This window comes from Gracilinanus agilis, chromosome 2, assembly GCF_016433145.1.
Source record: "Gracilinanus agilis isolate LMUSP501 chromosome 2, AgileGrace, whole genome shotgun sequence".
Classification (NCBI taxonomy): domain Eukaryota; kingdom Metazoa; phylum Chordata; class Mammalia; order Didelphimorphia; family Didelphidae; genus Gracilinanus; species Gracilinanus agilis.
In genome coordinates, this window is record NC_058131.1 from 164,763,219 (window position 1) to 164,790,865 (window position 27,647).

Genomic DNA, 27,647 nt, shown 5'->3' on the forward strand with positions numbered 1-27,647 from the left:
TTAACAGAATGTCCTTTGTAGAAAAGGAGCATCTGGATGTTCTCACCATCTCTGAGGATTTTTTCTTCCTTTTGAACTCTGCAGAGGACATTCTCTACAGAGAAAACTTGAGAAAATGCATGGCTCCCCTCTCCTGCCTTCTTTTCAGAGATGGGGGACTATGAGTGTGGAACATTATATATACTCTCAGGATGATCTCTTGGTTGGTTTTGCCAAACTGATTTTTTCCTTTTTTAATCTTTGTTACAAGAAATAACTCACTAGATAGGGAAGGGAATAGATTTTTAAATGAAAGTGATATGAAAATAAAAATGTCAATTAAAATAAGAGGTTTTTTTTTTTAAAAAAATGCTATGAAGAGGGCAAAGCTAAGATGATGGAAGAAAAGGAAAAAGAATAGCTCACCTCTCCAACACAACTCTCTCACAAAGATCTTTAAAATGTACTAGACCAAATACACATTGGGAAATTCAGGGAAAAAATCATACTGATTCATATTCCTGCTTAGTCCACATAGGGAGCTAGACAGAGGGGTCTTTGGATGCTGGGGATAGGATCTGGCCATGAGCCCATGGGCACAGCAAATTCCAGAGCATAGGAGCTGAGGCTCTTCGTGAGGTTAACAGATCAAAGGCCAACTAAGGAAAAGACACGTAACTAGAGGTGACTTTCCAGGGCCAGAAGCAGTTGAAAGCCTTTGGAGTAGGAGGAAGATGGGGAGAGAAGGAGGATGAGAAGGAGAAGAAGAAGGAAGAGGAGAAGGAGGAGGACAAGAAGGAGGAGTAAGAGGAGGAGGAGGAGGAGGAGGAGGAGGAGTAAGAGGAAGAGGACGAGGACNTGGTCCCATTTGATTCTCCCAACAACCTTGGGAGGTCCGGGCTCTTATCCTTCCCATTTCACAGATGAGAACACTCGGGTTCAGAGTGCTTACTTCACTTGTCCAGGATCACACAGCCAGCAAGCGCCAGGAGCAGAATTTGATCCCACGCCTTCCTGCCTCCAAATTCCCACTCTAACGGCGTAGCTGCTCTGTCACATGGCCTTGCTAGGGCCAGATGGGCCCCAGAGCTGATCCATGACCATCTTCCTTTCATGAGTAATCGTGTGGCTCCTATCTTTAGGGCTATTGTTAAGAATTCTATTTTCACCTCCTCTGAATCATTTTTAAAAATTGCATTAGAACCTTAATAAGCACAGATAAACAATCAGAGACATACACGTGAGGAGGAGGAGGAGGAGGACAAGGAGGAAGAGGAGAAGAAGGAGGAGGAGGAGGAGGAGGAGTAAGAGGAGGAGGACGAGGACGAGGAGGAGGAGGAAAAGGAGGAGAAAGAAGAAGGAGGAGGAGGATCAGGAGGATCAGGAGGAAGAGGAATATACTGGATAAAGGGAAAGAAAGGAAGGATGGGAAAATTAATTCTTTAAAATTACATAATTTGATCAGCTGATTCATAGGGTTTCAAAAAGATCAGTCACCATAGTGACCATCTACAGGATCCTTCTGATGCTTCTGGAGAGGAAGAAGTAGACATACTTAAGTAGGAAATATCACTCCAGGAATGAGAGGAGGATCACTTCTAGTATTATCTGAAATCAGATTCAGAAGTCAGGGTGAAAAAGGAGGGAGTTATGGGTGGGTGTGTATATGTGGGAAAACAAGGCCAAAAAGAAGCAAATGATGCCCATGACCTGACTCATGTCCATTTGCATAGACTTGTTACCTTCATAGGATCATAGATTTAGCACTGGAAGGAACCTTAGAGATCAATGAATGCCTTCCACCTTAATTTTACTGATGAGGAAACCAAGCCCTAAAGAAGTTAAGTGACTTACTACTCAGAGTCACACAATTAGTATCAATGAATTTTGAACCTGGGTCTTCTTGACTCCAAGTTTAGTGCACTATCTACTATATCACACTACCTCACAGAATACCATTTTTGTCAAAAATAATATATTTACCCATTCTTCCAGGCAATACCATGTCTTGAACCCAATGTTTTAGACTGTTTGGCCAGTCTGACTGCTTTACTAGACCTGGAATCACCATTCAGCAACATTTTTTTCTACTCACCATATAGTACCACTGTGGCTATGTCACTTTGTAACTTTCCAGAGAATTTCCTCTCTCTCTACACTCTGTTTACCCATCTAAAGCCCCCTTGCATCTAGTAAGTAGACATCTATACAAAGAAGAAGAGGTGGGATGACACTTAACCTCTTTTCCATATCAACTGGTCAATGAGGGAAGAATACACAGGTATGAAATCGCATGCAGAAATATATTTCACTCAACAGGGAAACAAGATAAAAGGGAAAAGGAAAGGTAGTAATAAGAGTAAGGGTATACTAAGGGAGATATTAACCTAAAGCAAAACAAATTCTTAAAAAAAAGGTGGGGAAGGAATAAAGAGAAGGAAAAAGTATAAGAGAATAGTATGGAGGGAAATATACAATAGCATCAAAACTGTAAATGTAAATGGAATGAACTCCCCCATAAAATGGAAGAGGATAGCAGAATGGATTAGAAACAAGAATCCAATAATACATTGTTACAAGAAATATACATGGAAAAGAAAAATGTACACAGAGTTAAAATAAGAGACTAGAGCAAAACATTTTTTGTTCCAACTAAAATTTAAAAAGATAAAATTAACAATCATGATCTCAAAGTAGCAACAAAAATAGATTAAGTTAAAAGAGAAAAAGGGAAAGTATATTTTTCTGGAACATACCAATGACAATTAGCTAATACTAATACTAATACTATATATATATATTATATTAAATGGCAGAGCATTTAAATATTTTAAGGAAAAGTTAAATGAGTTTCAGAGGAGAATAGTAAAACTATAATGGTGAGAGAACCTCAAGCCAAAAATTATATTTCCAAAAAATAAACAGCAAAGAAGTAAAAGATCCAAATAGAATTTTAGGAGAGTTAGATATGTAATACCTCTGAAGGTTATTGAATGCTAGGAGAAAGGAGTATACCTATTTATCAATTATGTATAGCACCTTCAAAAAAATTGATCATGTATTAGGACATAATACCTTCACAAATAAATTCAGAAAAATAGAAATATTAAACATATCTTTTATGGACCAAAATGCAATAAAAAGAATGACCAACAAAGAGCCACTGATGAAAAATTTAAAACTAAATAGCTTGAACCTAAAAAATCCGTGGATAAAAAAATAAATTATAGGTGCAATTTCATTAAAGAAAACATCAATAATGAAAACATACTAAAATGTTTTGGATGCTAGTAATTAATGAGAGTTTACATTTCTAAACATCTGATCAATAAAAAAAAGAAAGAACAGACCAATGAACTGGGCATGCAAGTAGAAAAACTAGAAAATCAACAATGAATACTCCCCAATTAAATACCAAAATAAAAATCCTAAAAATCTAAAAGAGACTAATGAAGATGAAAGGGGAAATTGAATTAATAAATCTAAGAGTTAGTTTTTAAAAAAGATAACCCAGTGGCTAACTTGATTTTTTAAGAAATAAAGAAAACCAAATTTCCAGTATCATAAATTAATAGGCAAATTTACAACCACTAAAAAAGTAATTAAAGAAATTATTAGGGACTATTTTTCCCAGTTACATTTTAATAACACTGACTTTTTAAATTAAGTGCTTAATATTTACCAAAATATAAAATGCTAAGATTAACAAAATAAGAAATCAATGACTCAAATAAGCCAATCTTAGAAAAAGAAATTGAACAAGTCATAAATGAACTCTCAAAGGAAAAAAGCCCAGGACCAGATGGATTTACAAGAAAATTCTATCAAATATTTATTGAACAATTAATTCCAATACTATATAAGCTATTTTTTTAAAAATATAATAAAAGGGATCCTACCAAATTTTTTTCTATGTCTTCTTTGTCAATATGGTCTTGATATCTACATCAGAGAGAATGAAAAACATAGAAAGAAAATTATAGACTAATATCCCTTAAATATATAAATGGAAAATTTTTCAAATAAAATATTAGCAAGGAGATTACTTTAACTTTTCACAAAGACCATATACACTCAAACTAGGCTGGATTTATAATAAGAATGAAAAACTATTTCGATAGTCAGAAAACTATAAACATAATTGACCATATTAACAAGCAAATAACAAAAATCATATTTTATTAAGAAATGTGAAAAAAAACTCCACAACTTTTGATAAAGTATAACATCCATTCCTGTTAAAAAAACAATATAAAAATTTTCAAACTAAAAATAGCCAAATGAAAAAATATTCTAAATCAGTGATGTCAAGATGCACATTGACTTAGAAAATCAGAAATTAACATCATCTATGTTGCATTCATTTTTATTTTATTGAACACCTCCCAATTACAACTTTAGTTTATTTGAATTTAGTTAGTTTAGTTGAGTTATGGAGCAAGGGATTTTGCTGCAAGTTTGACTCCTCAGCCCTAAGTCATAAATAATTAGAGAAATGTACATTAAAACAACTCTCTCCTTTCAACTCATACCTCATCATATTGACAAAGTATGCAATAAGGAAAATGACAAATGCTAGAGAATGGGAAGACAGTTATATCAGCATTGGTATTGGAACTATGAATTAGCCAAACCATTCTATGACGCAATTAAGAAATTGAACAAGTGCTCAAAAAGCTATTCAACTGTGAATGCTCTTTCTCCCAAACATATAAAAGGAGATAAGTAATATCTCTGTGAAAATTGAATAAAATTTCATTTAAAAATAAAATAAAAATAGAACAATACTACCCTATTCCCACTTACCTACTTTTACTTATTTTGTTTCTTTTGAATAAGGTATATCCAATTAGACTTCTTATCATGAGTTTTACCATGTCTCAGTAATAACTACGAAGTCAAATTTGCCTCCTTACATTAAGACATTGAGTTCATCTTGCTTGTTGCCTAAATTCTGAGGATTTATGTATCAACATTTGATACTATGGATTTTACTACTGGATCTTTTCTTAGATGTTTATTTAAAGTGGGAATTTCTAGGTGGGAACCACCTAAATGATAGACCTTAGCTCCTATACCTATGTATATGTGTGTGAATATGTATATAAATGTATGCATGTATGGATATACATGTATATGCGTGTGAACATACATATAATTATATTACATACATATTGGTTTATAACCAAGGACAAAAGGGTATCTATACACCATATATATATATACTTCTAAGTGAGAGCCACCTATACCATAGTTTTTGATGCCCAGTATTAACAAACCAATACTCATATGTAATTCATATATATAATTATATATAATTAAGAACTGAAATTACATTAATTTCAGGACTTAAACAGATCCATAAGTTCATCGATGTGGGAACTTTCTTCAGTGGCACAAATCATGGCCCGTTCTTACCTTCTCACCCAGTACAACTCTTGTTCATATCCTTTCAAGAATTTCCAACATGTTAGAAATTTTCTTCTAGTTTTTTTTAATATTCTGTTTATAATAGCACAGTACACAGACTAACCATCTATTATCCCTCTCCCTTTCTCCCTTATTTGTTCCAATCATACATTTTCTAGAGGATATCTTCCATTCCATTTTTTTAACAATTATTACTGGTAATATGTGACAGTATATTTATGCTTGCAGTGAATCTCACCATTGTCCCCTTGGTCTACTTATAACTTATAAAGTTGTAAGAAAATATATATAAATAAAACATAACTTATAAAGGGTTATAATATACCATGTTTCACAACTATGTAGCATACCCACAAGAATAATGGTATTTTTTTAAATTGGCTTTTCTTTCAGGGTGCAGCTTGAGATGGGTGAAAGCACTATACAATCTAATCCATTCACTTCCTCCTAATCAAATTTGGATCTAGGTCATTGTCTACATGTACATGCAATGCCTTTGGATTTGCTCATGAACCACTTCTTTTTTTTTTAACCCTTACCTTCCATCTTAGAATCAATACAGTATTGGTCGCAAGGCAGAAGAACAGTAAGGACTAGGCAATGGGGGTTAATTGACTTGCACAGAGCCACAAAGCTAGGAAGTGTCTGAAGCCAGATTTGAACCCAGGGCCTCCCTTCTCTAGGCCTGGCTCTAAATCCACTGAGCCACCCAGCTGCCGCCAGTGAACCACTTCTATGAGCTGTCCTTCCAACTGTGTGTCATAAATTAGACAAATAAGCATTCTTCATCCATTTGGTTTTTCTTGTGTATATTGTTAAACTAAATTTTTTTGAGTTTGCATATGGATGTCATCAAGGAGCCTCCATAGTATTGTATACATTGATATAATTAACAAAATGTCAAGTACGAACAGAAGCATCTATAGGGAATCCCTCTTTGATTTAGACACCCTCCACAACAATGGCAAATATTTGTAGAAAATATGCATCTCTTTGTTTCATGCTGTGCTTATTATTAATAATCAGAGGACCACTTAATAAACATCTCTGTGATTAAATCTACCAAGAAAACTTCTATTACCTTAACATTTCATGGATGACACTTTAGAACACATTTTGCTATAAGTCAAATGTTTTTCATAGCCATAATTTCTAAACACAGTATTATCTTGTATGTTCTATATTTTCTAGCCAACTAGAAAAGAGTTGTAAAGACTTGGGCTTTATGAGGAGAAAAAGATTCTTCATACTACATCATGTGCCTTAATAATTATTGGTCTTAATGCAAAGATATTGTAAAGCAGTGAAAATGAAATTCTAAATTAAAGAATTAAAAAGCCCAAAGATTACTCAAGAGAGATGGCTATATATTATGCATATTTTCTTTATGAAGAGATCTAAAAGTAGTGGACATGACAACTGCCAAATGATATAAAATAAGGGGGAAGGGTAGATGCACTTACGTAGAGCCTAAGTGCTTTTACAAATATCATCTCATTTGATCCTCACAGCACTTTCTGATGTGGGTTTTATTATCATCCCCATTTTTATAATTGAAGAAAGTGAGGCAAGCAGAGGTTAAGTGGCTTGCCTAGAAGCACATAGCTAGTAAGTATCTGAGGCTAGATTTGAACAGCTCTGTCTGACTTCAGGCTCATCATTCTTCTGGACCACTAGCTGCAGAAATGAAATTGATCATTTGCTAACAGAGAGAAAATGTATACTTCCTGTCATTTCTGAAGCGGCTGTCTGGTGGGGAGTCAGACTACTAGACTTATAGGAGCAAAGGTCAAGATTAATAAGAAGGAATGAATAAATAAAAACAAATGCAAAAGCATTTAAGTGCTTTCTATATGCCAGACACTGTGCTAATTGCTGAGGAGATAAATGCAAGCAAACAAATGAGTCTCTGCCCTTGAGTTTGTATTCTTATAGGGAAAACCAACATATATAGGAGAAGGGGAATCAGGGAGGTGTGTTTTGGCCAGAGAAGTCAAATGGAATGATTGGAATCATGACCACCCTATGATTTCCATAAATGTTAGAACTGAGAAAAAGAGAAGAGTATGTTTCAGGCAGCGTGGCATGAGATGATCAACAACTGGCATGACAGACCTTGGCTTGGGCACCTTAGGTGGTAGTCCAAATTCTGATAGGAGGGAGAGGATGGAGAACAGGCTACTTAGCATGGCAATGCATGGGAAGTGGTATGGTAGGGTTGCTAAGGTGAAAGCTACCTAATCAGTATCTATAATCCCAGGGGCAGGACCTCAAGTTGGAGGTGAATGCCAAAGCACAAGCCACATAGCACAGAAGTGTCTGTGAAGTGACAAAAATATGAAAGACAATATATTGGAATGAGAAACAGCTGTCCACATGACAAGCCATTGCTGATAAATAATTGAAGATAAAGGTAAAGGCAATACAGTCTTTTGACCATTCTCTATCGAAATTTAATTGACATAAAGCAAAAGTCACAACTTGAAAGCTAAAGTACACAGCAAGTAACTTTATTCTTTTTCCATACAGAAAGATATGATCACCAAAGATGATATTGATTTAGAATATAAACTCATTTGAAAAACCTTATGAAGGAGGATGAAAAGCTATGAAAAGTTCTTATATCTAGAAGGTTCTTATATCTAAGGAAGTCAACTAGAGGCAGCCAGGAGGTGCAATAGATAGAAGACTGGGCTCAAAGTCAGGAAGACTTGAGTTTATGTCCAACCTCAAACACGAGTAGTTTCTCTCTAGACAAGTCACTGAACTTCTGTTTGCCTCAGTGTTCATAACTATAAAAATGAGGATAATAGTAGCAGCTATCTCCCACGGTTGTTGTGAGACTCAAATGAGATAGTATTTGTAAAGCTTAGTATAATGCCTGGCACAGAATAAGAAATGCTTATTTCTTTCCTTTCTGAAAACAGGGAAGAACAACTGATTGGGGGAAAGTCTGTACAAAATTTGGTATGAGACCTAACTGAGACAAATTGTCCCTAGAACACTTATAAATGAAACTTGAAGGGGGCCAATGAATACTGGGGGAAATGGGGGGAAATTGTGTCAATATTTCTAGAATAAACTATTTTTAAACATCAGTGACAGAGCTGCCATAGTTAGACTCAGATCATGACGTGCATATAAAGAAATAGAAATAGAACCAAAGGAAATATAATATGGACAAATGAACAGTTGGACAAGACTCTGCGTGTGTATGTCTGTGTGTGTCTGTGTGTGTGCTCAGTACCCAAAGAAGTTGAAGAACCTGAACCTCTCCTCTCTCCTTTTCTTGCCAACTCTACCTTACACCTCACAGTTAATTGATTTCCAATCATGAAGAGAGAGCCCCATACCAATGGACTTCAAGACTTGGACTACATGTTACACATATCTCTCTACTTCTATTTCTATATATACACATAGAGAGAGAGTAGCTTCGGTACTTCTGATTTCCAGTTTTATGAGAGAAGATGGACAATGCTAAATCCACTTCTGAAGGGAAAATAAGACTGGGGGAAAGATGGCAAAAGATGAGCTGGCAGTCCCCATCAAAACCCTATTCTCATCTTATTACACTAGAGACTTTGGGGAACTTCCATTTGCATAATATCTGGCATCTCTCTTGGATCAACTGAGTTACCTTACTCTCAATGAGAGAGCTCCTTCATACTGTCAACTTGGGTAAATGATACTCCCTGTGTGTGTTCATCATAGAACTGCTATTTGGTGGGGAAGGAGTCAAGCCTTGCATATAAAGCTTTGGTACTCCTTTCCCTATAATAAAGAATAATCAAAAGTTTAGCTCGAACCTGAAAATTGCATCCCTTAGACAAATAATATTTAAGGGAGAAGAAAGATATAATTCTAGCCCAGTACCTCCTCTTTCTGAAGAGGACTAGAATGGTCAGCCTCTGCCCTCCATCTCCTCCTTCCCCTCTGGCAGGAATTGGTCACCCTTAGAAAAGGTGGGGGGAGGAGACCTGAGAGATATATCAATTCTACCTTCTATGGAGCCATATAATGGCATTACCATCCTATGTGTGTGATAGATAGATAGATAGATAGATAGATAGATAGATAGATAGATAGATAGATGTAATGTGTGTATGCCTATATGTATTTATAGAGATGCATATATATACATATATATATGCAGAGGCCAAATATATATTCCTATATATTATACATGGGGTATGTGGGATATTCAGAAAGGACTAGCACCTCTGATGTCAAGCCTTTTTTAGGGTTGTGCATCCACCATTGGTGTCTACCTTTCATCCAACTTTCATCTGTGACTCCAAGAAACTCTAGAATGAATGCCCAGAGGCTACACTCCAGTAAAATCCTCTTGGCAGGCCAGCTAAACCAGGTTGAGGTAACTCACAGGCCTCAAACCTATTAGTGAGTTAGAGGAAGGTCTACCCCAATCATGCAAAGACATGCCCCAGTGGAATGAGCTGGTGAGAACAATTTGTTCAGTTTATTCCAGGGGCCATGAAGGAGGCTGAAGCAGGCACTATGGAGCTCTTAGAGTTTAATCAGACATTGAAGACTCCAAAAGTCATCCATTACATGCAAGGCCATCACCAGGCATCCTGACTTTGGATTTGCCACTGGATTTTGATGACTCTGGCAGAGAATGTAAGGTTGACAACTTTTTGCAAGTCTATCTCACTTAAATACAATTAGTGTTCAAGTCAAGATATGACCCCATGATGTCACTGGACCTCTTCAAAATGAAGTATGAACAACTCAATACTACATATGTGTGTATAGAATAATAGATAAATAGATATGTAAGTAACTTGTATAAACTTCAGGCAACTCTTATCTACTAAATTTTAAACAGATGACATACTTTGGAGGAAGGCATTCTTATAACTAAGAAAATCACAAATCATTGAAAGCTAGGAAGAAAAGTATGGAGAACATTAGAGTAGGAATCAGAAGGGCCTGAGTTTAAGTTTGTCTCAGCCACTTATTAGCCATATGATAATGGACAAGATACTTGACATCTGTCTCAGTTTCCTCATCTGTAAAAATTGAAATAATATTAGCACTTGCCTTCTAAGGCTATTTAGAGGATAAAATGAGATATTTGTAAAGTACTTTGCAAACCTTACAAGCTCTATTTAAACTCTATTAATTATGATTATATGTATAAGCCAACATCCAAAGCAGAGAAAAAATTACATTGTTTATAATTTTACTGTAGAAGATAATTTTCAGTCATCTAGGTGAGTCCCTATGTTGTGATTATACCCAAGTATAAAAAAATATTGAAGACAGGGATGCCCCAGTTATAGAATACAAGTATGAAAATAAAGTATATTTGTGAGCTATTCAAACAAATTAGCATTTATGACAGGCATTAATGGCTCTAATGATGGCAGAATCTAGTTCAAGCAAATGGTTAAATTTAACATTAGAAAGATAACCAGGACAAATTAGTTTGGGGGGGAGCTTCCTCAGACATTTACCTTAGTCTTTGACTGAAACATACTTATGTTTTGTACTCAAATGAAGCCATATAAATTTGTGTTCTTTATTAATTCAGCAAACAGAACCCTAGAGTTAGAATAAGAGTCTATATATATCTAGATAGAGAACCTATTCTTATTGCAATTTTCTGGCTCACGAGAGTGGATACTTTCCTAGTTTTTTAACAGCATCTTGGAAGAGGACCAGTCACAGGATCTATAAACAGTACTTTCCTTCAGATACGGCTTTTATCTTGATTGGATAGAGAAAGAAAGAATTTGGCTCTCTCACTGATAAAGGACTTTTTGAACACTTTCACATGACTCCTGTTCTGAGTCACAGATACTGCTTTGGGGGAAAAAAAGGTTTTCTCACATTTAAAATATATACATATACATCTACATATACATGTATTTCTGTTATATGAACATTCCAGATTCTTCTAAATTCTAGATATGTACATTTAAAGAGCATTAAGATAACGAAGAACTTAAGAATAGATTGCCTCCAACCATATTAAATTACCCCCAGAAAAGAGTTAAGCACTTGTCCTGTGATTTCTAAACCCCTACTCAACAATACACCATAATTATTTATTAAGCCCCAACTATGTACAGGATGATATGCTTAGTGAGATAGAAGGATAAGAAAGACCTGAACCCAGATAGCAAAGAATGATGTCTATTAGGATGTACAAAATAAATATAATAGAAATTAGAAGATAAGCTCATGAGGGAGTAGGTAGATGGCTTAGTGGATTGAAAGCCAGCCCTAGAGAGAGGAGGTCCTAGGTTCAAATTAGACCTTGGATACTTCTTAAATGGGTGACCAGGGGCAAGTCACTTAACACCCATTGCCTAGCACTTACTTCTCTTCTTCCTTGGAACTAATACACAGCATTGATTCTAAGATGGAAAGTAAGGGTTAAAAAAAATACAAGCTCATGAGAGGATCTTGTTAGACATTTTCAATGGCTCCCTATAGAACTCCTAGAAATGTCCAAATTTCTTTGCCTGGCACACTATTTCTTCAACAATCTGGTACTACCTTACCTTTCCAGCATTATCTAAAAATACTCCTTCCTGAGTTCTCTTTGCTCCAGTTTAATTCAACTATTCTCTGTCCTCAAAAGAATTCTTGGACTTTCCACCTCTCTATCAATGCTTCCATGTTTCCTGTGCCTAGAATGCCACCTTTCACCTGTTGAATTCCTATTCATCTTTTAAAACTCAGCTCAAAAACTACCCCTTTTGATATCCTCATTAATAAAGATCAGATTTTACAAACCACTTTGTTTTGAACTTTTACATATTGTATGCATACACACACATAAATACATTTGTATTGTTAGTTGGGCCTTCAGTTGTGTCCCACTCTTGGTGACCCTGGGAACTAAACTGTCCATGTGGTTTTCTTGGTAGACATATTGGAGTGGTTTACCATTTCCTTCTCCAATGGACTAAGACAAATAGAGATTAAGTGACTTACCCAGGGTCATATAAGCTAGTCAGTTTCAGGGATTGAATTTGAACTCAGGTCTTAATTCCAGGTCCAGCACTCTGTCCACTGAGCCACCTAGCTGCCCCTATACATTTATATACATTTGTATAAACATATACTTTTATGTATTTAATATAGTATTTGGCACATGGTAAATGCTTAACAAATATTCTATCTATTTAATACATATCGCTTTTTAACTATTATGTAACAGATTCATGTGATAAGTCAGACCCAAGAACCTTTTGGAGGGCGATAGTTATCTGTCTGTAACACATAAATGGGGGCTTCAGTGGGTGTAATTCCTTGGCTTCTGTTCACTGGGTCCAGTTACTTCTCCTAAAAGCAGTAAGTGATTGCAATGTTTTGTGTTGGTAGCCACTCTCCAGTGTTCTTTTATAAACTAACCCAGATCCCAAGCTCTCTACTACCAGGTAGAATATGATTTTTCATCTTTCATCTATTGTGTATTTTCCAGAGGTACTAACATTGTGTGCCAGTATTCTATCTCCCAAGTGAGGTTCTTGATAATGACTAATACTTTGTTCTTCTCATTGTTTTTCTATGATAAAAACCTTATCTAAACAGCATTTATTAAACTTTCTATATTTAAGGCACTGTGCTAAGAATTGCAGTAGAAAGATAGCCCCTGTCCTCAAGGAGCTTACATTCTAATGGTAGAAGATAATGCATAAAAGAGAAATACAAAGAGATGGAGAAAAGAAAGTACTCCATGTCATGATAGAGAAAGTCCTGTGAAGATGCCTAGAGAGGGATGATCAGTCTTAGTCCTGGGTCTCCATCTTAAAAGGGAGGGCCTGAGAAGAACCATTCGATAAAAGGAAGAGGCCACAGGGGCAAAGGGTACTTTCAATGTGAAAAATAGTCCAGGAGAAGAATAAGCTTCCATGACTAAGAGATTTCTAGGGCATGGTAGAGAAAGTCTGGTGGAGATGAGTCAACAGTGTGATCTCTTTCTACCTCTATTTTAAGAGACCTTACAAATCATTTAGTCTAATATCCTCATGTTACAAAGGAAGAAACTGAGACCCAGAAAGGTTTGGCAACTTGCCCAAATTCAAACTAGTATCAAAAAGTGGCAGAGGCAGGATTTGAATTCAAGTCCTGTGACCCCCCCCCCAGTCCTCATTTTCCTGGAATCCATTGTTTCTCTTTTGATATAATGAATGTCTCCAAAATTACAAAGCATAGGTCAATAAGCATTTCAAAATTCTTGTCCAAACCCCAACATGTACAAAGTAAATCCCATATCTTCCACTGTGGGCTACTACAAGAAAGTATTGCACATTAGTTCCATTGAATCTCCAGTTTCAGCCTTAATTCACCAGCATATTTAATAGAATATTGCCGAAACATTCTGACTAGGATTACCTTTAGGCTGCTGGTAAGCAGTGGTTCCAGGTTTTCTATTTCTTGACAGATCAAATATTCTTCTGAATAACTTACTCACAAACTCAAGAGTGAATCCTAGAAAATAAATCATCTACTAAGGTCCTACACAATTTGACCCCCTTGAAAATCCTCTGGTTTTTTGGTGAGTTGGTTTATGTTTATCAGGTAAAACAACTATTCATTACTAAACTGTTACTCATGTTCTACTGACCTACCCCACCAAGATACTATGTCGAAGGACCTCAGTTCCAAAAAGATTTGGTATGGATTATCTTCTGCAGGTAAGATGCTTGAATTAAGAATACTTTTCTACACATACAACTGAGAAAGAGAGTTAGGCAATCTACTCACTTCATGTACATTGGATTAAGACATGGTTTTGAGTCATGGTTTCATTATCTCTGGAACCATGAAGACATCATTCCACTTCTCTGGGTAGTTTCCTCTATAGCAAAATGAGAAAGTTGGAGTAGCTCTTCTTAAGGTCCTTTTCAACACTAAAGTTTATGATTTTATAGAACAAACCTAATGCTTACATGTGTCATCTGCCATTTTGGATCAATAAAATTGATTCTACATCAGCTCTAGAAACTTCTTTTGATCTAAGTGACCAAAATCATCATGAAGAGATTTCATAGCTATTGATATAGCATTATTTGCCTCATATCTTCCATAGGCTCCCTTACAATTCAATATATTACTATATAAAAATCATAATTTATACCACTTTTGGAACAATAATTTGATATCAGTTGAGCTAGACCAAATCATTTTGTCATCATTTCCCTTCCTTTTGGCCAATACTACATCTCCTATGGCACCATCTTGCAACTAACCCTATCAATTATCTCTGTTCAATCAATGTGGAAATTATGGATCTGTTCAGGGTTATATAGTTATGTTGAAGGAATACTTTCTGGGGGAACACTCAGACCCTCAGCTTCATTTTTATATGTCAAAAAGTATACTCCTTTTAAGTGACACATCATATGATAGCAAAATTTTAATAGCCAGTTCCCCAAAAAGGACACAGAATATAACTTTTAAATTTAATCTGTATTATGACTATTTTCTTCATCACTTTCCTAAGTATAGATAATCAGCAAAGCAATAAACAACAAAAGACTTTGCTAATTTCTGAGATGCCAATGCTTACACTGAAGATTTAACATTTGTCTCTGGCCAGTAGGATTTGGCTTCAGTGCCCCTCTGGCTTTGCCCTTTCTATAGGAATCATTGGTCACCATTGCATATGGTACATGAAAATGGGTTTCTGGGTCCATAGTGTTTCTTCTTCGCCTAAACTAGGAGTAGGAAGGAAAGTATTTTTTAAGATATTAAGATGAAACAGGTATTTATTAAGTACCTACTATGTACCAGGCACTGTGCTAAGCACTTTTATTTTAATTCAAAGATACTTTATTTTCCCAATATCATGTAATAATAACTTTCAACATATATTTTCCAAAATTATAAGATCCAAAATGTGCCCCCTCTCTCACATCCCTCCCCACACTAGGAGATAGAAAGCAATTTGATCTGGGTCATACATGTATTATGCAAAACACACCTCCATATTGGTCATTGTAAGAGCACACTCATACAAAACCAAAAACCCCAAAATAAAATTATAAATAAACTGATGTGAAAGATAATATCTGCATCCAACTCTAACAATTCTTTGTCTGGAGGTAGATGGCATTCCCCATCATAAATCCTTTAGAATTTTCCCAGATCATTGTATTGCTGAGAATAGTGTGCTAAGCACTTTTACAAATATTATCTCATTTGATCCTCACAGACGTAAGAGGTAGGTGCTATTATTATGCCTACTTTACAGATAAGAAACTGGATAAATAGAGGTTAAATGATTTGCACTAGGTCACCCAGCTAATAAGTGTCTAAAGTCACATTTGAACTCAGTTCTTAACTATTGGTCTAGTGCTCCATCCACTGGACCCCCTAAGTGTCTGGCTACAGCAGTGGTTCCCAAACTTTTTTGGCCTACCACCCCTTTTCCAGAAAAAAATTACTTAGAGCTCATGGAAATTAATTTTTTTTTATTTTAATAGCAATTAATAGGAAAGATAAATGCACCTGTGGCCATTACCGCTTCCCTGGATCGCTGCAGCACCCACCAGAGGGCGGTGGTGCCCACTTTGGGAATCACTGGGCTAGAGGAACTATCCATCTTTGGCTGGTGGTGTCCAACTTAGCACTTGTTATAACATAAGTCAATGGATTGTTATTTGTCCATACCCATAACTGTGCTCTGTATATCTAAACTCTAAATTTTTCAGTGACAGATTACTTTGAGGCCCTAGACTATCATAAAGCAACAGCCTATCATGTCTCATTTGTGAATCCCTGAAAGTAAGTTCAATAGGTTTCTGGCAGACATCATTTTCCTAGAACAAAATAACTTCCAGCCATTGAAAATGGCAATTTTTTGTAACAAGTCTTGCTTATATAAGAGGACTATCTCTACCTTGTGGTCCTCACATCACTCTAGAGTTCAGTGTGGGGGAAAGAAGATATATTTTAAACTCAAGGAATCTTTAGTCATAAATGAAGAAAATCCCCAGAAATCAAATATTAAAGCATTTAATGAATCAATCAATAAACCTGTGCTAAGCCCCTAAGGATACAAAAAGAGGCAGAAGATAATCACTGCTCTCAAGAAGCTCACAATTGAATAGAGAAGATAATATGCAAACAAATATATACAAAACAAGCTACATACAGGATAAATGGGAAATAAAACACAGAAAGAAAACACTAGAATTAAGAAGCATTAATATAGAAAGTTGGATTTTAGATGGGACTTAAAGGAAGCAGAGGAAATCAGTAGGTAGAGTGGAGCAGGGAGAGTGTTCCAGGCATGAAGACAGTCAGAAAGAATGCCTGGAACCAAGAGATAAATGTCTTGTTTGGGGAACAACCAAGAGGCCAGTGTCAATGAATCAAAAAGTTGATGGTGGGAAATAGAGTATAACAAACACTAAAAAGGAGGAGGAGCTACTTTATGAAGGATTGAGTTATAAAGGGCTTTGAATACAAAACAAAGCATTTTATATTTGATCCTAGAGGCAATGGGGAGCCATTGGAGTTTTTGGGTGAGGGGAAACATAATATGATTGTATCTGCATTTTAAGGAAATAATTTTAGTGACTGAACGGAGTTTGGATTGGGTTGGGAAGAGACTTGAGGCAGACAGACTAACCAGCACACTGCTGTAATAGTCTATGTGTGAGGTGAGGATAGCCTGTATCAGTGATGGCTGATACAGTGTCAGAGTGTCAGAGGAGAGAAGGGAGGGTATTCAAGAGCTATTGCAAAGATGAAATCAGAAGACTTGGATATGGATATGGATAGTGAAGAATCTAGAACCCTGATGGCAAACCTATGAAACACGTGTCAGCACTGACACACGTAGCCATTTTCGATGACACGCAGCCTCATATAGAGAAGTCTGGGGCCACATGCCGAGGATGAAAAATTTACTATGGTGTAGAGTAGACACTCTGTGCCAGAGGTCTGTAGGCCAAAACAACAGAACTCTGGCACAAAGCATCTAGTTCTGGGACTTCTGGGCCATTAGGGGACCTTTGGCCTCACTTTCAGGCGGTGGAGCAAGGATCAGCAGAATGCCCAGGGGATCCTGTGATCACCATTGCCAGCAACCATGATCCAATGTACTGTTCTGGGTTACTGTGGATTTCTAATTGACCATCATAACTGAGATAAGTGAGGGGGAGGCTAGGAGAAGTGAGGGTCTCTGCTATGGGTGTCATTTCCTGCCATTAGAACTAGCAGCAGCCATCTTAATTTACATAAAGAATGCCATCTTGCAGCATAGTGCAGACTCCACTTTTCTGTTGTTTCACCATTATTATTGTTGTGCATCCTTATTAACCCCTATTTCTGCTTATTAGCCCTGCCCTTTCCTAAAAAACAGTTATGTGTGCCATCTTGTGGTCAGTTAGGCTAGTTAACCCCTAATTGCCTGCAGGGCTAACAGACTATCTATAATTCTATCTTCTGTCACTGCCTCCCTGATGGAGAACCCAAAAAATAAAAATTAAAAATTAAAAAAAACAAGGTTAAGTAAAGGAAGTGGTCGTAGCAATAGCCAACCCTTTCAAGAGACATGGATCAAGATGAATAGCATTATAGAAAAAAATGGCAGATCATTTTGCGTTCTATGTACTGAAATGGTAGTAAGCAGAATATGGAATATAAATAGACATTTTGAAACTAATTATTCCCAGCTCTTGATAAAAAGAGAGGATGAAAGGAAGGAATACATTTCCAGGCAGCTACACCTTTATAAGAGCCAATCTAATTCCATCCTTAAATTTGTAAAAGGCTCTACAAATTTAACATCTGCAAGTTTGAGCATTGCTCACTCCATAGCACAGCATGGAAAAGCACTCAGTGAGGGAGAATTTATTAAAGAAACTCTCCTAAGTAAGTGCACTACTTCTATTCCACCATATGCAGAATAAAGATGCAATTATTAAGAGAATATCTGAGTTACCACTCAGTAGAAATATCATAAAAGACCAAATAATGAGGCTGAACACAAACATACATCAATTAAAGAGAGACATAAGTAATTGTAAATATTTTTCAATCTCTCTTGATGAAATTACTGTTGTCACATCACATGCTCAGCTGGCCATTATTGGTCGATATTCTGATGGTCTCACAAAGAGAGAAGAGTTGATAAAGTTAGTATCAGTGCCAACAAATACATCAGGAAGTGAAATATATACGGTTGTTATATAAACATTCCATGACCTAGGCATTGATATCTCTAAAGTTGTGTCAGTGACAACAGATGGGGCACCAAACATGGTGGGGAAAAAAGTCAGATTTATCAAATTGTTTACAGAAACTGTTGGACATTTGATTGTGCCTTTTCATTGTATTATCCATCAGGAGGCTTTATGTGTCAAGGCAGGATTCACCAACTTAAATGACTTAATGTCAGTTGTTACAAAAATAGTTAATTTAATAGCTGCTTGCCCCTTTCACAAGCAAGAATTTTCTGCACTTTTACTGAAGGTTGATTCCACCTACAGTGGACTGATGATGTACAATAATGTAAGATGGCTGGGCCAAGGCAAAGTTCTTGAGAGCTTTGTGGAGTGCTTTGAAGAAATTAAGGAATTTCTTGAGGATAAGGATCTGGGAAACTTTCCTCAGCTCAATGATGATAAGTGGGTCAACATCCTGATGTTTTTTATAGATCTCTCTGTTCATATTAATGAACTGAATTTAAAGTTACAAGATTTTGGCAAAAGTATTGACTTTATATTTGGATACATAAAAGCTTTTGAAAGTAAACTTCAAATTTTCAAGCGAGATGTAGAAACTAAAACATAAGTATTTTCCTCAAGTAACAAAGTATTTTGAGAAGGCTAGTGCAGCTATACAAAACTAAATGGAACCCTTTCATATAAAGTACTAGCATATCTTAGACTCATTACTTGACTAGTTCAGTGATAGATTTAATCAATTCAGAAGCCTAGAACAGACCATGAAAATAATTAAGTATCCTGATGTAGTAGTCTACAAGTAGTTTGGAATTAAATGGTTTCCAATGGGTGCAAATTGATGATTTGGAGATGCAACTTGCAGAATTTCAAGACAGCATCTGGGCTCAGGTGTTTGTTGACTTGAGGTCAAAGCTTGAGAATCTTGAAAGGTGCCACTTGGAGAATCAAGAGAAGTGCCACTACGAACAGGAAATTTGGAGTGCCTGGAACCAATTACCAGACACTTTTAGTACCCTGAAAAATATACCAATGGCTTTACTCACAATTTTTCCCTCTACATACTTTTGTGAGACCTTATTCTCAGCATTAAATAATATAAAAACCAACAAAAGAGTGACAGATGAAGTTAGTAGCACTTGCTTGGGCTTGAAGTGTACAAAATACCAACCTTCAAATGAAGATTTAGCAGCTAAATGAATTTTCATTAGCCAATGAAATTCAACAACAAAAATGTCGCTAATAGGCAGGTTAGTTAAAGAATTCCCACTCCCCTTCACTTATCTTAGTTCATGATACCCCACACAAGTTCAATAATATCAAAACCAACAAAAGAAACCGACTGACAGATGAACAAAGAAGTCACTAGGCAGGTAAGTTAAATAATTAGTTTTTGGTTTATTAAATACAGTTATATGTTACAATTACACATTTTTGTTATTTAAACTATAAATATCACAAAATTATGGGGTTTTTCTTGAAGTGACACACCACCCAAGTTATGTTCCATTTTTTGGTGAATTTTGACACCCCAAACTCAAAAGGTTACCCATCACTGATCTAGAATGATGAAAGATTCAGAGGATGGTATTTCCATTTACAATAATAGGGAAAGGAGGAGGAGGAGAGGGTTATGGGAGCAGGGAAAATGAGTTCTGTATTGGATATATTAAGTTTAAGCTGTCCATTGAATATGTAGTTTGAAATGTCTGAAAGGCATTTGGAGATGTGAGATTGGAGATCAGCAGAAAGATTGGAGTAGGAAAGGTAGATTTGAGAATCATCAGCATAGAGATGGCTACTTAATCAATGAAAGCTCCTGAGATCACCAAGCAAAGTAGTATAGTAGGAGAAAAGAAGACCTAAGACAGAACCCTAAGTGACCCCTGTGTTTAGAGGACATGATCTGGAAGATGATCAAGCAAAGGAGACTGGGAGTGACCAGATAGATAGACAGAGAACCACAAGAGAGCAATGTCACCAAAAGCTTAGAGAGAAGAGAGTATCAAGAAGGACAGGGTAATCAACAGCATCAAAGGCTCCAAAAAAGTCAAGGAGAATAAAGACTGAGGAAAGGTCATTAGATTTGGAAAAGTTATCATTAGTAACTTTGGGGAAAGCAATTTTGATGGAATGATAAATTCAGTAGCCAAAATGTAATCTGTGTAAAGAGGGAAAGGAAAGAAATTGCAGCCATCTGTTTTAGATGGCCTTTTGGAGAAATTTAAATACAAAGGGAAGAACAAATACAGGATAATAGTGGAGATGAAAAGATCAGCTGAGAGTTGTTTTTTTGGCATGAGGGAGGCATAAGTATGTTTGCAGGTAGTAGGGAATGAGCCAATGAGAAATTGAAAATAAATGAAAGCATGGAGAATGCAGAGGGGGAAAACGTTTTGGAGGAGACAGGATGGAATGGGATCTCTTGCACAAGTAGAGGGTTTAACCTTGGTAAGAAGTAAGGCTATCTTTTCCTATGAGACAGAGGTGAAGGAGATAGTGGCAGAAGGCATCTGCATGATAGAAGATAAGAAAAACGAGAGAAGAGGGAGTTCATAGTGAATGGCCTCAATTTTTATTTAAAAGACAGGTTCTCAGATGAGAGGAGAGGAAGAGAGTAAATCAAGGGAAATTTGAGGAGTGATTAAAAGTTTGAAAGAGCCACTGTGTGTGGAATATGAGATAGTGAGTTGATATACGCAGGATTGCCTAGCAGCAGGAAGGGCCCAGTTGAGGTTATGCAACATAAACTTATAGTGGTCCAAGTCAAAATGGTTGCATGATTGCCTCCACCCTGGTTCAACAGTATTTGTGTAGGAATGGAGGTGGTGAATGGCAAGTGATTCATGACTAAAGCTTGGCTGAATGTAATCACTCATGTAATAAGGTGGCTAGAGATTCAAAAGAGGAGGACAATGTAGAGCTGAACTGGTTCACCGAGGGGTCAAGATGAGGAAAAGATGAAAGAGTGGTGAGTTTTGTAAAGGAAGGCAGAAGGAGAGGTGGAAAGCCAACAGATTAGGGTCAGATAAGGGGATTTCAGAATTCTTGAAAATGAAGGTGGTACATTTGTGGGTGATGGCAAGATCAAGGGTATGACTACTTTTGTGTCACTGAGGTGGGATGGAAGAGTGGCTCTTGATAAGTGAGTAAATTGGAGAGCTAAGTGGCTAGAATATTCGAGAAAGAGTCAATATTTACATTGAAACCCCATTATTAGAGGAGTAGTTGAGAAGAAAAGAAAAATTGTGAGCCAAATATTGAACCCATTAACAGCTACTAGGATTTTGATTGGATAGTGGATAGCAATAGCATGAACCTCAAAGGAGAAGTGATTACTAAGTGATGGAGGTAGGGGAAGAACCAAGAAATGGCACTGGGGAGGAAGGAGTATTCCAATTCATTCACTTTGACCAGTGAACTGAGAGTAATGAATGGAGGTGTGACTAGTACTAGAAAGAGTAGTCAAGGAAACTGTGTCATCTGTGGAGAGTCAGATTTCAATAATAGCTAGTAGATGAAAGGCATAGAAGAGGGAAAGATTTAAGGAAAGGAAATTTGTTGCCTACAGAATAGCCATTCAAGATGGCACAGTGGAAGAGCTACATAGAAACTTAGGGGTGGCAGGGTTGATGAGGATATGTTTTACTCTCTTCTTCCTTTTTCCACTAATGTAGTCCTCATAGCCTACCCTGACTTTCCTGTCTTCAAACTCTCAGAACAGAACTGATCCACCCCCAGGTCCTCTGTTTTTCTTATTTAATCTCTTCACTTCCCTTTGAAGACATCAAAGTTTTGAAGAGAACCTTCCTAGGTTTCTCTTGATTCTTAAGTTTGCATTTTGAAGTTTCTACTTGACTCTTTCCATCAGGGATGCTTGAAAGTCCTCTATTCTACTAAATATCTACTTTTTTCACTTGCAGGATAATATTCAACTTGGAGGAATAAGTTATTCTTGGTTATAAGCCTGTATCTTTTGTCTTTTGGAAAACTGTGTTCCAAGATCACTTCTAATTTACAGGAGAAGCTGCCAGATCTATGTGATCTTGATTGTAGTTCCCTCATATTTATGCTTCTTTCTGGCTACTTGTAGCATTTTTCTTCTTTGATGTGAGGGCTCTGTATTTTGGCTATGACATTTAAAAACTCTTTCCTTTGGGGGTTTCTTTTTAGAAGTGATAAATGAATTCTTTCTATGTTTACTTTTCTTTCTAGTTCTAATAGATCCAGGAAATTTTCATTTATCATTTCTTGGAGCATAATGTCCAGGCTTATTAAAATCTTGCTTTTCGGGGAATCCAGGATTGCTTAGCTGATTTCTTTCTAATATGTTTTCTACGTTAATTGTATTTGATAACAAATATCTTACATTTTCTTCTATTTTTTTCAATCTTCCAATTTTGTCTTAATATTTCTTCTTGTCTCATGGAAACACTGTTCTCTTTGATCTATTCTTATTTTTAGGGAGTAAATTACATGGGTAAGATTGACCACTTTCTACCTAAAGTATGAGACAGAAGCTAAATGGTGTAGTGGGTAAAGTACTAGGACAGGAAGAACTGAGTTCAAATCCAGCCTCAGAAGTTTACTAGCAGTATGATTCTGAGAAAGTCATTTAACTTCTGTTTGCCTTAATCCTCTCAAGTGTCTTTGCCAAGAAAACTCCATGAGTGGTATATTTGACCAAGACTGAACAACAACATTCTAAACTATTCATTCTCTTTGAAATTCTTTCCTCAGAAATTTTTTTTGTCTCTTGATTTTTTTGGAGGTATCCAGGAAGTCTTGGAAGAAAACCTATTTCTTTCTTTGAAGAAGTATATTGGATCCTCTATTTAGGCTACATATTTCAAAATAATATTAGAATAATTCTTTAGTCTGAAATCTTTTCCAGACATACCTAAATAAAGAAGACCATATCAGTTTATTATTTAGTATATATTAACTTTATAAGAAAATAATATTCCTCACTGAAATCTTTTTACATCACTCTTATTGAAGGTCTAACCAGTTTATAAAAGAAAAATAATCAATCAAGGAAGGACACTTCCTGGAAGAGATAAGGGTAACAATCAGACTTAGAGAAGAAAGAAGTTGTTGTTTTTTATTACAATTCAGTTAATAAAAGCATCTTTTAAGTTCACCTTTAACCAGGTAGAAAAGAGAATTCTTAAAGGGAGTAGTTGAAGAGGGATTGAATGATTTTAGAAAAAATGATTCTCTAGGATGTTCCAACATTTTTAAATAAAATTGTTCTGTTTGCAGAATCAAACCTAACTGAATTTTTACCTCAGCTCTATCACTAAGATGTCATGGAATTTTGTCTTTGAGAATACCATAAAATTGTAACTCTAAAATGGCTTGCAAGTAGGAGATTTTCAAAGGCAGGATAGATTTTTGGTCCTTTAGATTTTCTCTTTCTCTTATGAATTTCTCTAAGTAGCAATGTTTAATATTAGATTAATTTGAGTATTGAAATTAACCACTATCAAGCTTGTGCCCAAAAACCAAGGATTTTTTTCTATTCCACATCTTTATGTCTCTACTTAAAGTTATATAGTTACTCTGATCTTTTAGTTTCAATTTTACGATATCTTTGGATCTATAATAATTCTTTATGATGGTCCATATATTCTGCTCACTCATTTTTCCAGCTGGAGCTTTGTGCCCATTCTCTACCATCTGCTACAATTTTGGGTGGGGTAGATGGTCCTGAATGGTTTAGACCTGGGTAAACTGGTTTCTTATTTTGATCTTCACTTCCTAAGGTGTGCCTACACTAGGAACATTGGTAGATTATACATTTCCATGGATTTTTGAAGTTGAAAGCACTGAATTTTCAATGCTTTCTTTGACATAATCTTTGGACCTGAGAGCCTCTACACCTGGAATGTCCTGATTTTAGTGCTGCTAAACACTGCTAGTCACTTCTAAGGTCCATGCTATAAATTTTCCAAAAGACCTCCAGACTTTTTCAAAAGAGCCCTTTACTCTTGATACATAATGTTGATACAAAGCCTAGCAAGTTACAAGATGCCTTCAGTCTGGAGGCTTCTGTCTTATTTGACTGTGCTGGCACTCTTTTCTCTTGGTCTCTCCTTATTGCCTCTGGGCTTCCAGATGACATTTTATGCAGTTCTAAGCTAGATGACTTGCTGTAGTTCACCATTGAGATTCAGGTTTTTGCTGGAATTGGGCATTGGAGGAGCTACTCTGCCTGCTTCCATTCAAGAAGCTATCTTGGAAACTGTTTCTAATCAGGTTTGGGATGAATGACTTTTTCTTGTTCCCAGCTCAGGGATAGGCAATATGCTCCTCCTCACTGTTTTTAATCTCACCCTGGGGGTTTCTAAAATAGTAAACAAACATATTAATTCTCCTCTAATAATCCTTTTGATTCTCTTCATGCCCAGCTATGCTAATTTTCAAGAGGTACTAAAATACAGGTGAAAGCAAGAAGAAGTACACAGAAAGTTCTCTTCTGGTAATCATGATTACAGCAAATCCCTTGCCTTCCCACCACTTCCCCCTTATAATTAGATCAGCAAAAAACAATGATGGCACATAAATAAAGGAAGTAATTAATACCTTGAAGGTCACACACAACTTTTATTATAGTGATCTCCAGTGGTTGACTCTTAAGTGTTCCTCTTGTTTGGAGCACTGTTTCTAAACATCCTTTCTATCCTTTTAAAAATTCCTTCTAAATCAAAACTATCAATAAGCACAAGAAAAAGTATTCTAAATCTCTTTAGAGAAATGCAAATCAAAACAACTCTGAGATATACCTCATACCTAGCAGATTGGCTAACATGACAGCAAAGAAAAGTAATAAATGCTGGAGGGGATGTGGCAAAATAGGGACATTAATGCATTGCTGGTGGAGTTGTGAATTGATCCAACCCCTCTAGATGGTAATTTGTAACTATGCCCAAAAGGCTTTAAGAGACTGCCTACCCTTTGATACAGCCATACCACGGCTGGGTTTATACCCCCAAGAGATAATAAGAAAAAAAGACTTGTACAAAAATATTTATACCCACGCTCTTTATGGTGGCAAAAAATTAGAAAATGAGGGGATGCCCTTCAATTAGGGAATGGCTGAACAAATTGTAGCATTTGTTGGTGATGGAATACTATTGTGCTCAAAGAACTAATGAACTGGAGGAATTCCATGTGAACTGGAAAGACGTCCAGGAATTGATGCAGAGTGAAAGGAGTAGAACCAGGAAAACCTTGTACACAGAGACCGATACACTGTGGTACAATCGGACAAACGGACTTCTCTACTAGCAGCAATGCAATGATCCAGGACAATTCTGTGGGACTTTTGAGAAAGAACACTATCCACATCCAGAGAAAGAACTGTGGGAGCAGAAACACAGAAGAAAAACAACTGCTTGATCACATGGGTCAATGGGGATATGATAGGGATGTAGACACTAAATGATCACCCTAATACAAATATCGATAACATGGAAATATGTCTTGATCAATGACACATATAAAACCCAGTGGAATTGCTTGTTGGCCATGGGTGGGGGGTGGGAGGAGGGGAAAGAAAGAACATGAATCATGTAACCATGGAAAATTTTTCTAAATAAATAGGTAAGCAAGAAAAATCCTTCTAACTAGACATCTATAAGTGAGATCATTGAGTAACGTGGTGATGATGGCATAGTTTTTTCACAAGTCTGATAATCACTAAAATCTAGAAAGTCTTTCAGCTCACTGTAGTTCTTTGAGTGCGACCAGCAACTAAGTACTTCTCTTTTCTCAAGATCAGAATTCATGCCCTGCTAATATACTATGTAACAAATCATTTAGCAGATATTTGGCAAAACTGGCACAGCAGTACTAGCTTAACACCTACAGATATCTTTTCTTGTGTTGTGCCGTCTTTCTATTCATGTAGACCAGTACCTATAAATAGGACATATAACCAACCACTTTTTTTCATGACTTGCTCAAAAGTGGCTGATATGGGGCAGCTAGATGGCACTTAGATGGAGCACCAGGCCTAGAGTCAGGAGGACCTGGGTTCAAATTTGACCTCAGACATTTCTTAGCTGTATAACTTTGGGAAAGTCACTTAACCCTGATGGCCTACCCCCTTGCTGCTCTTCTGTCTTAGAATTGATGCTAAAAAAAGAAAATAAAGGTTTTGTGGTTTTTTTAATGGCTGATGCTTTAGATATTCTGTGTAGCACATGTTCAAATTAGTCAACTTGACTATTTGACTAAATTGCTATTTGTCTTTCACTTTCAAAGAGGACCGATGATACCGTGGGGTGATGTCTTGACTTGTGCATGAATTGGATTTCAGTCAGGCAGAGTTGCAAAAAGCTTTAAGAGCTGTAAGACATGCTCTCTCTTCTAGGCATCACAGTCCAGTGGCAAGACAAAAGTCAGGACAACTGGCAATGGCCCTAAATGCAGGGGCATTTTCCATGTCTGACCAAGCTCTAAGCACTATGCAGTGTCTGCTTCTGCCACCTTCATGGCCTTTGGAACAAATTGTTCTCATCCGCTCATTCCACTGGAGGAAGTCTTCATATGTTTGGAATATACATCGGTCACCCTCAACCCAGTTTAACCCATTATCTATTAAAACAGTTTTACCAGGATGTAGCCACTGTGCATGCCACAGTTTCTTTGGGGTCCCAGATAAGAGTTAAGTAAAAGGTAAAACCAAAGATGGATGACCAGTCCTGAAAAGGACTCGCAAGCCCTTATACCAGAGATGCTAGTCATCCCTGAACACCCCCATATACTCCTGAAGTCAGTTCTGCTAGGCAAATGAAGGTAGTCTTCCTTTTATCTTCCTCTGCCATGAGAAACTGATAGTACTTACTGCATAGGTCTGCTGCTAAGGACCACTGACTGCCAGGTGGACAATCCTGAATTCACAATTTGTTTATTCAGCGTTCTGGAAGGAAGGAAGGAAACAAGTATCTCTTAAGCAAGCCAAGCATTATGCTAAATACTTTATAAATATTATCTCATTTTATCCTCTCAACAACAAATGGAGATAGGTTCTATTATTATCTTCATTTCACAGTA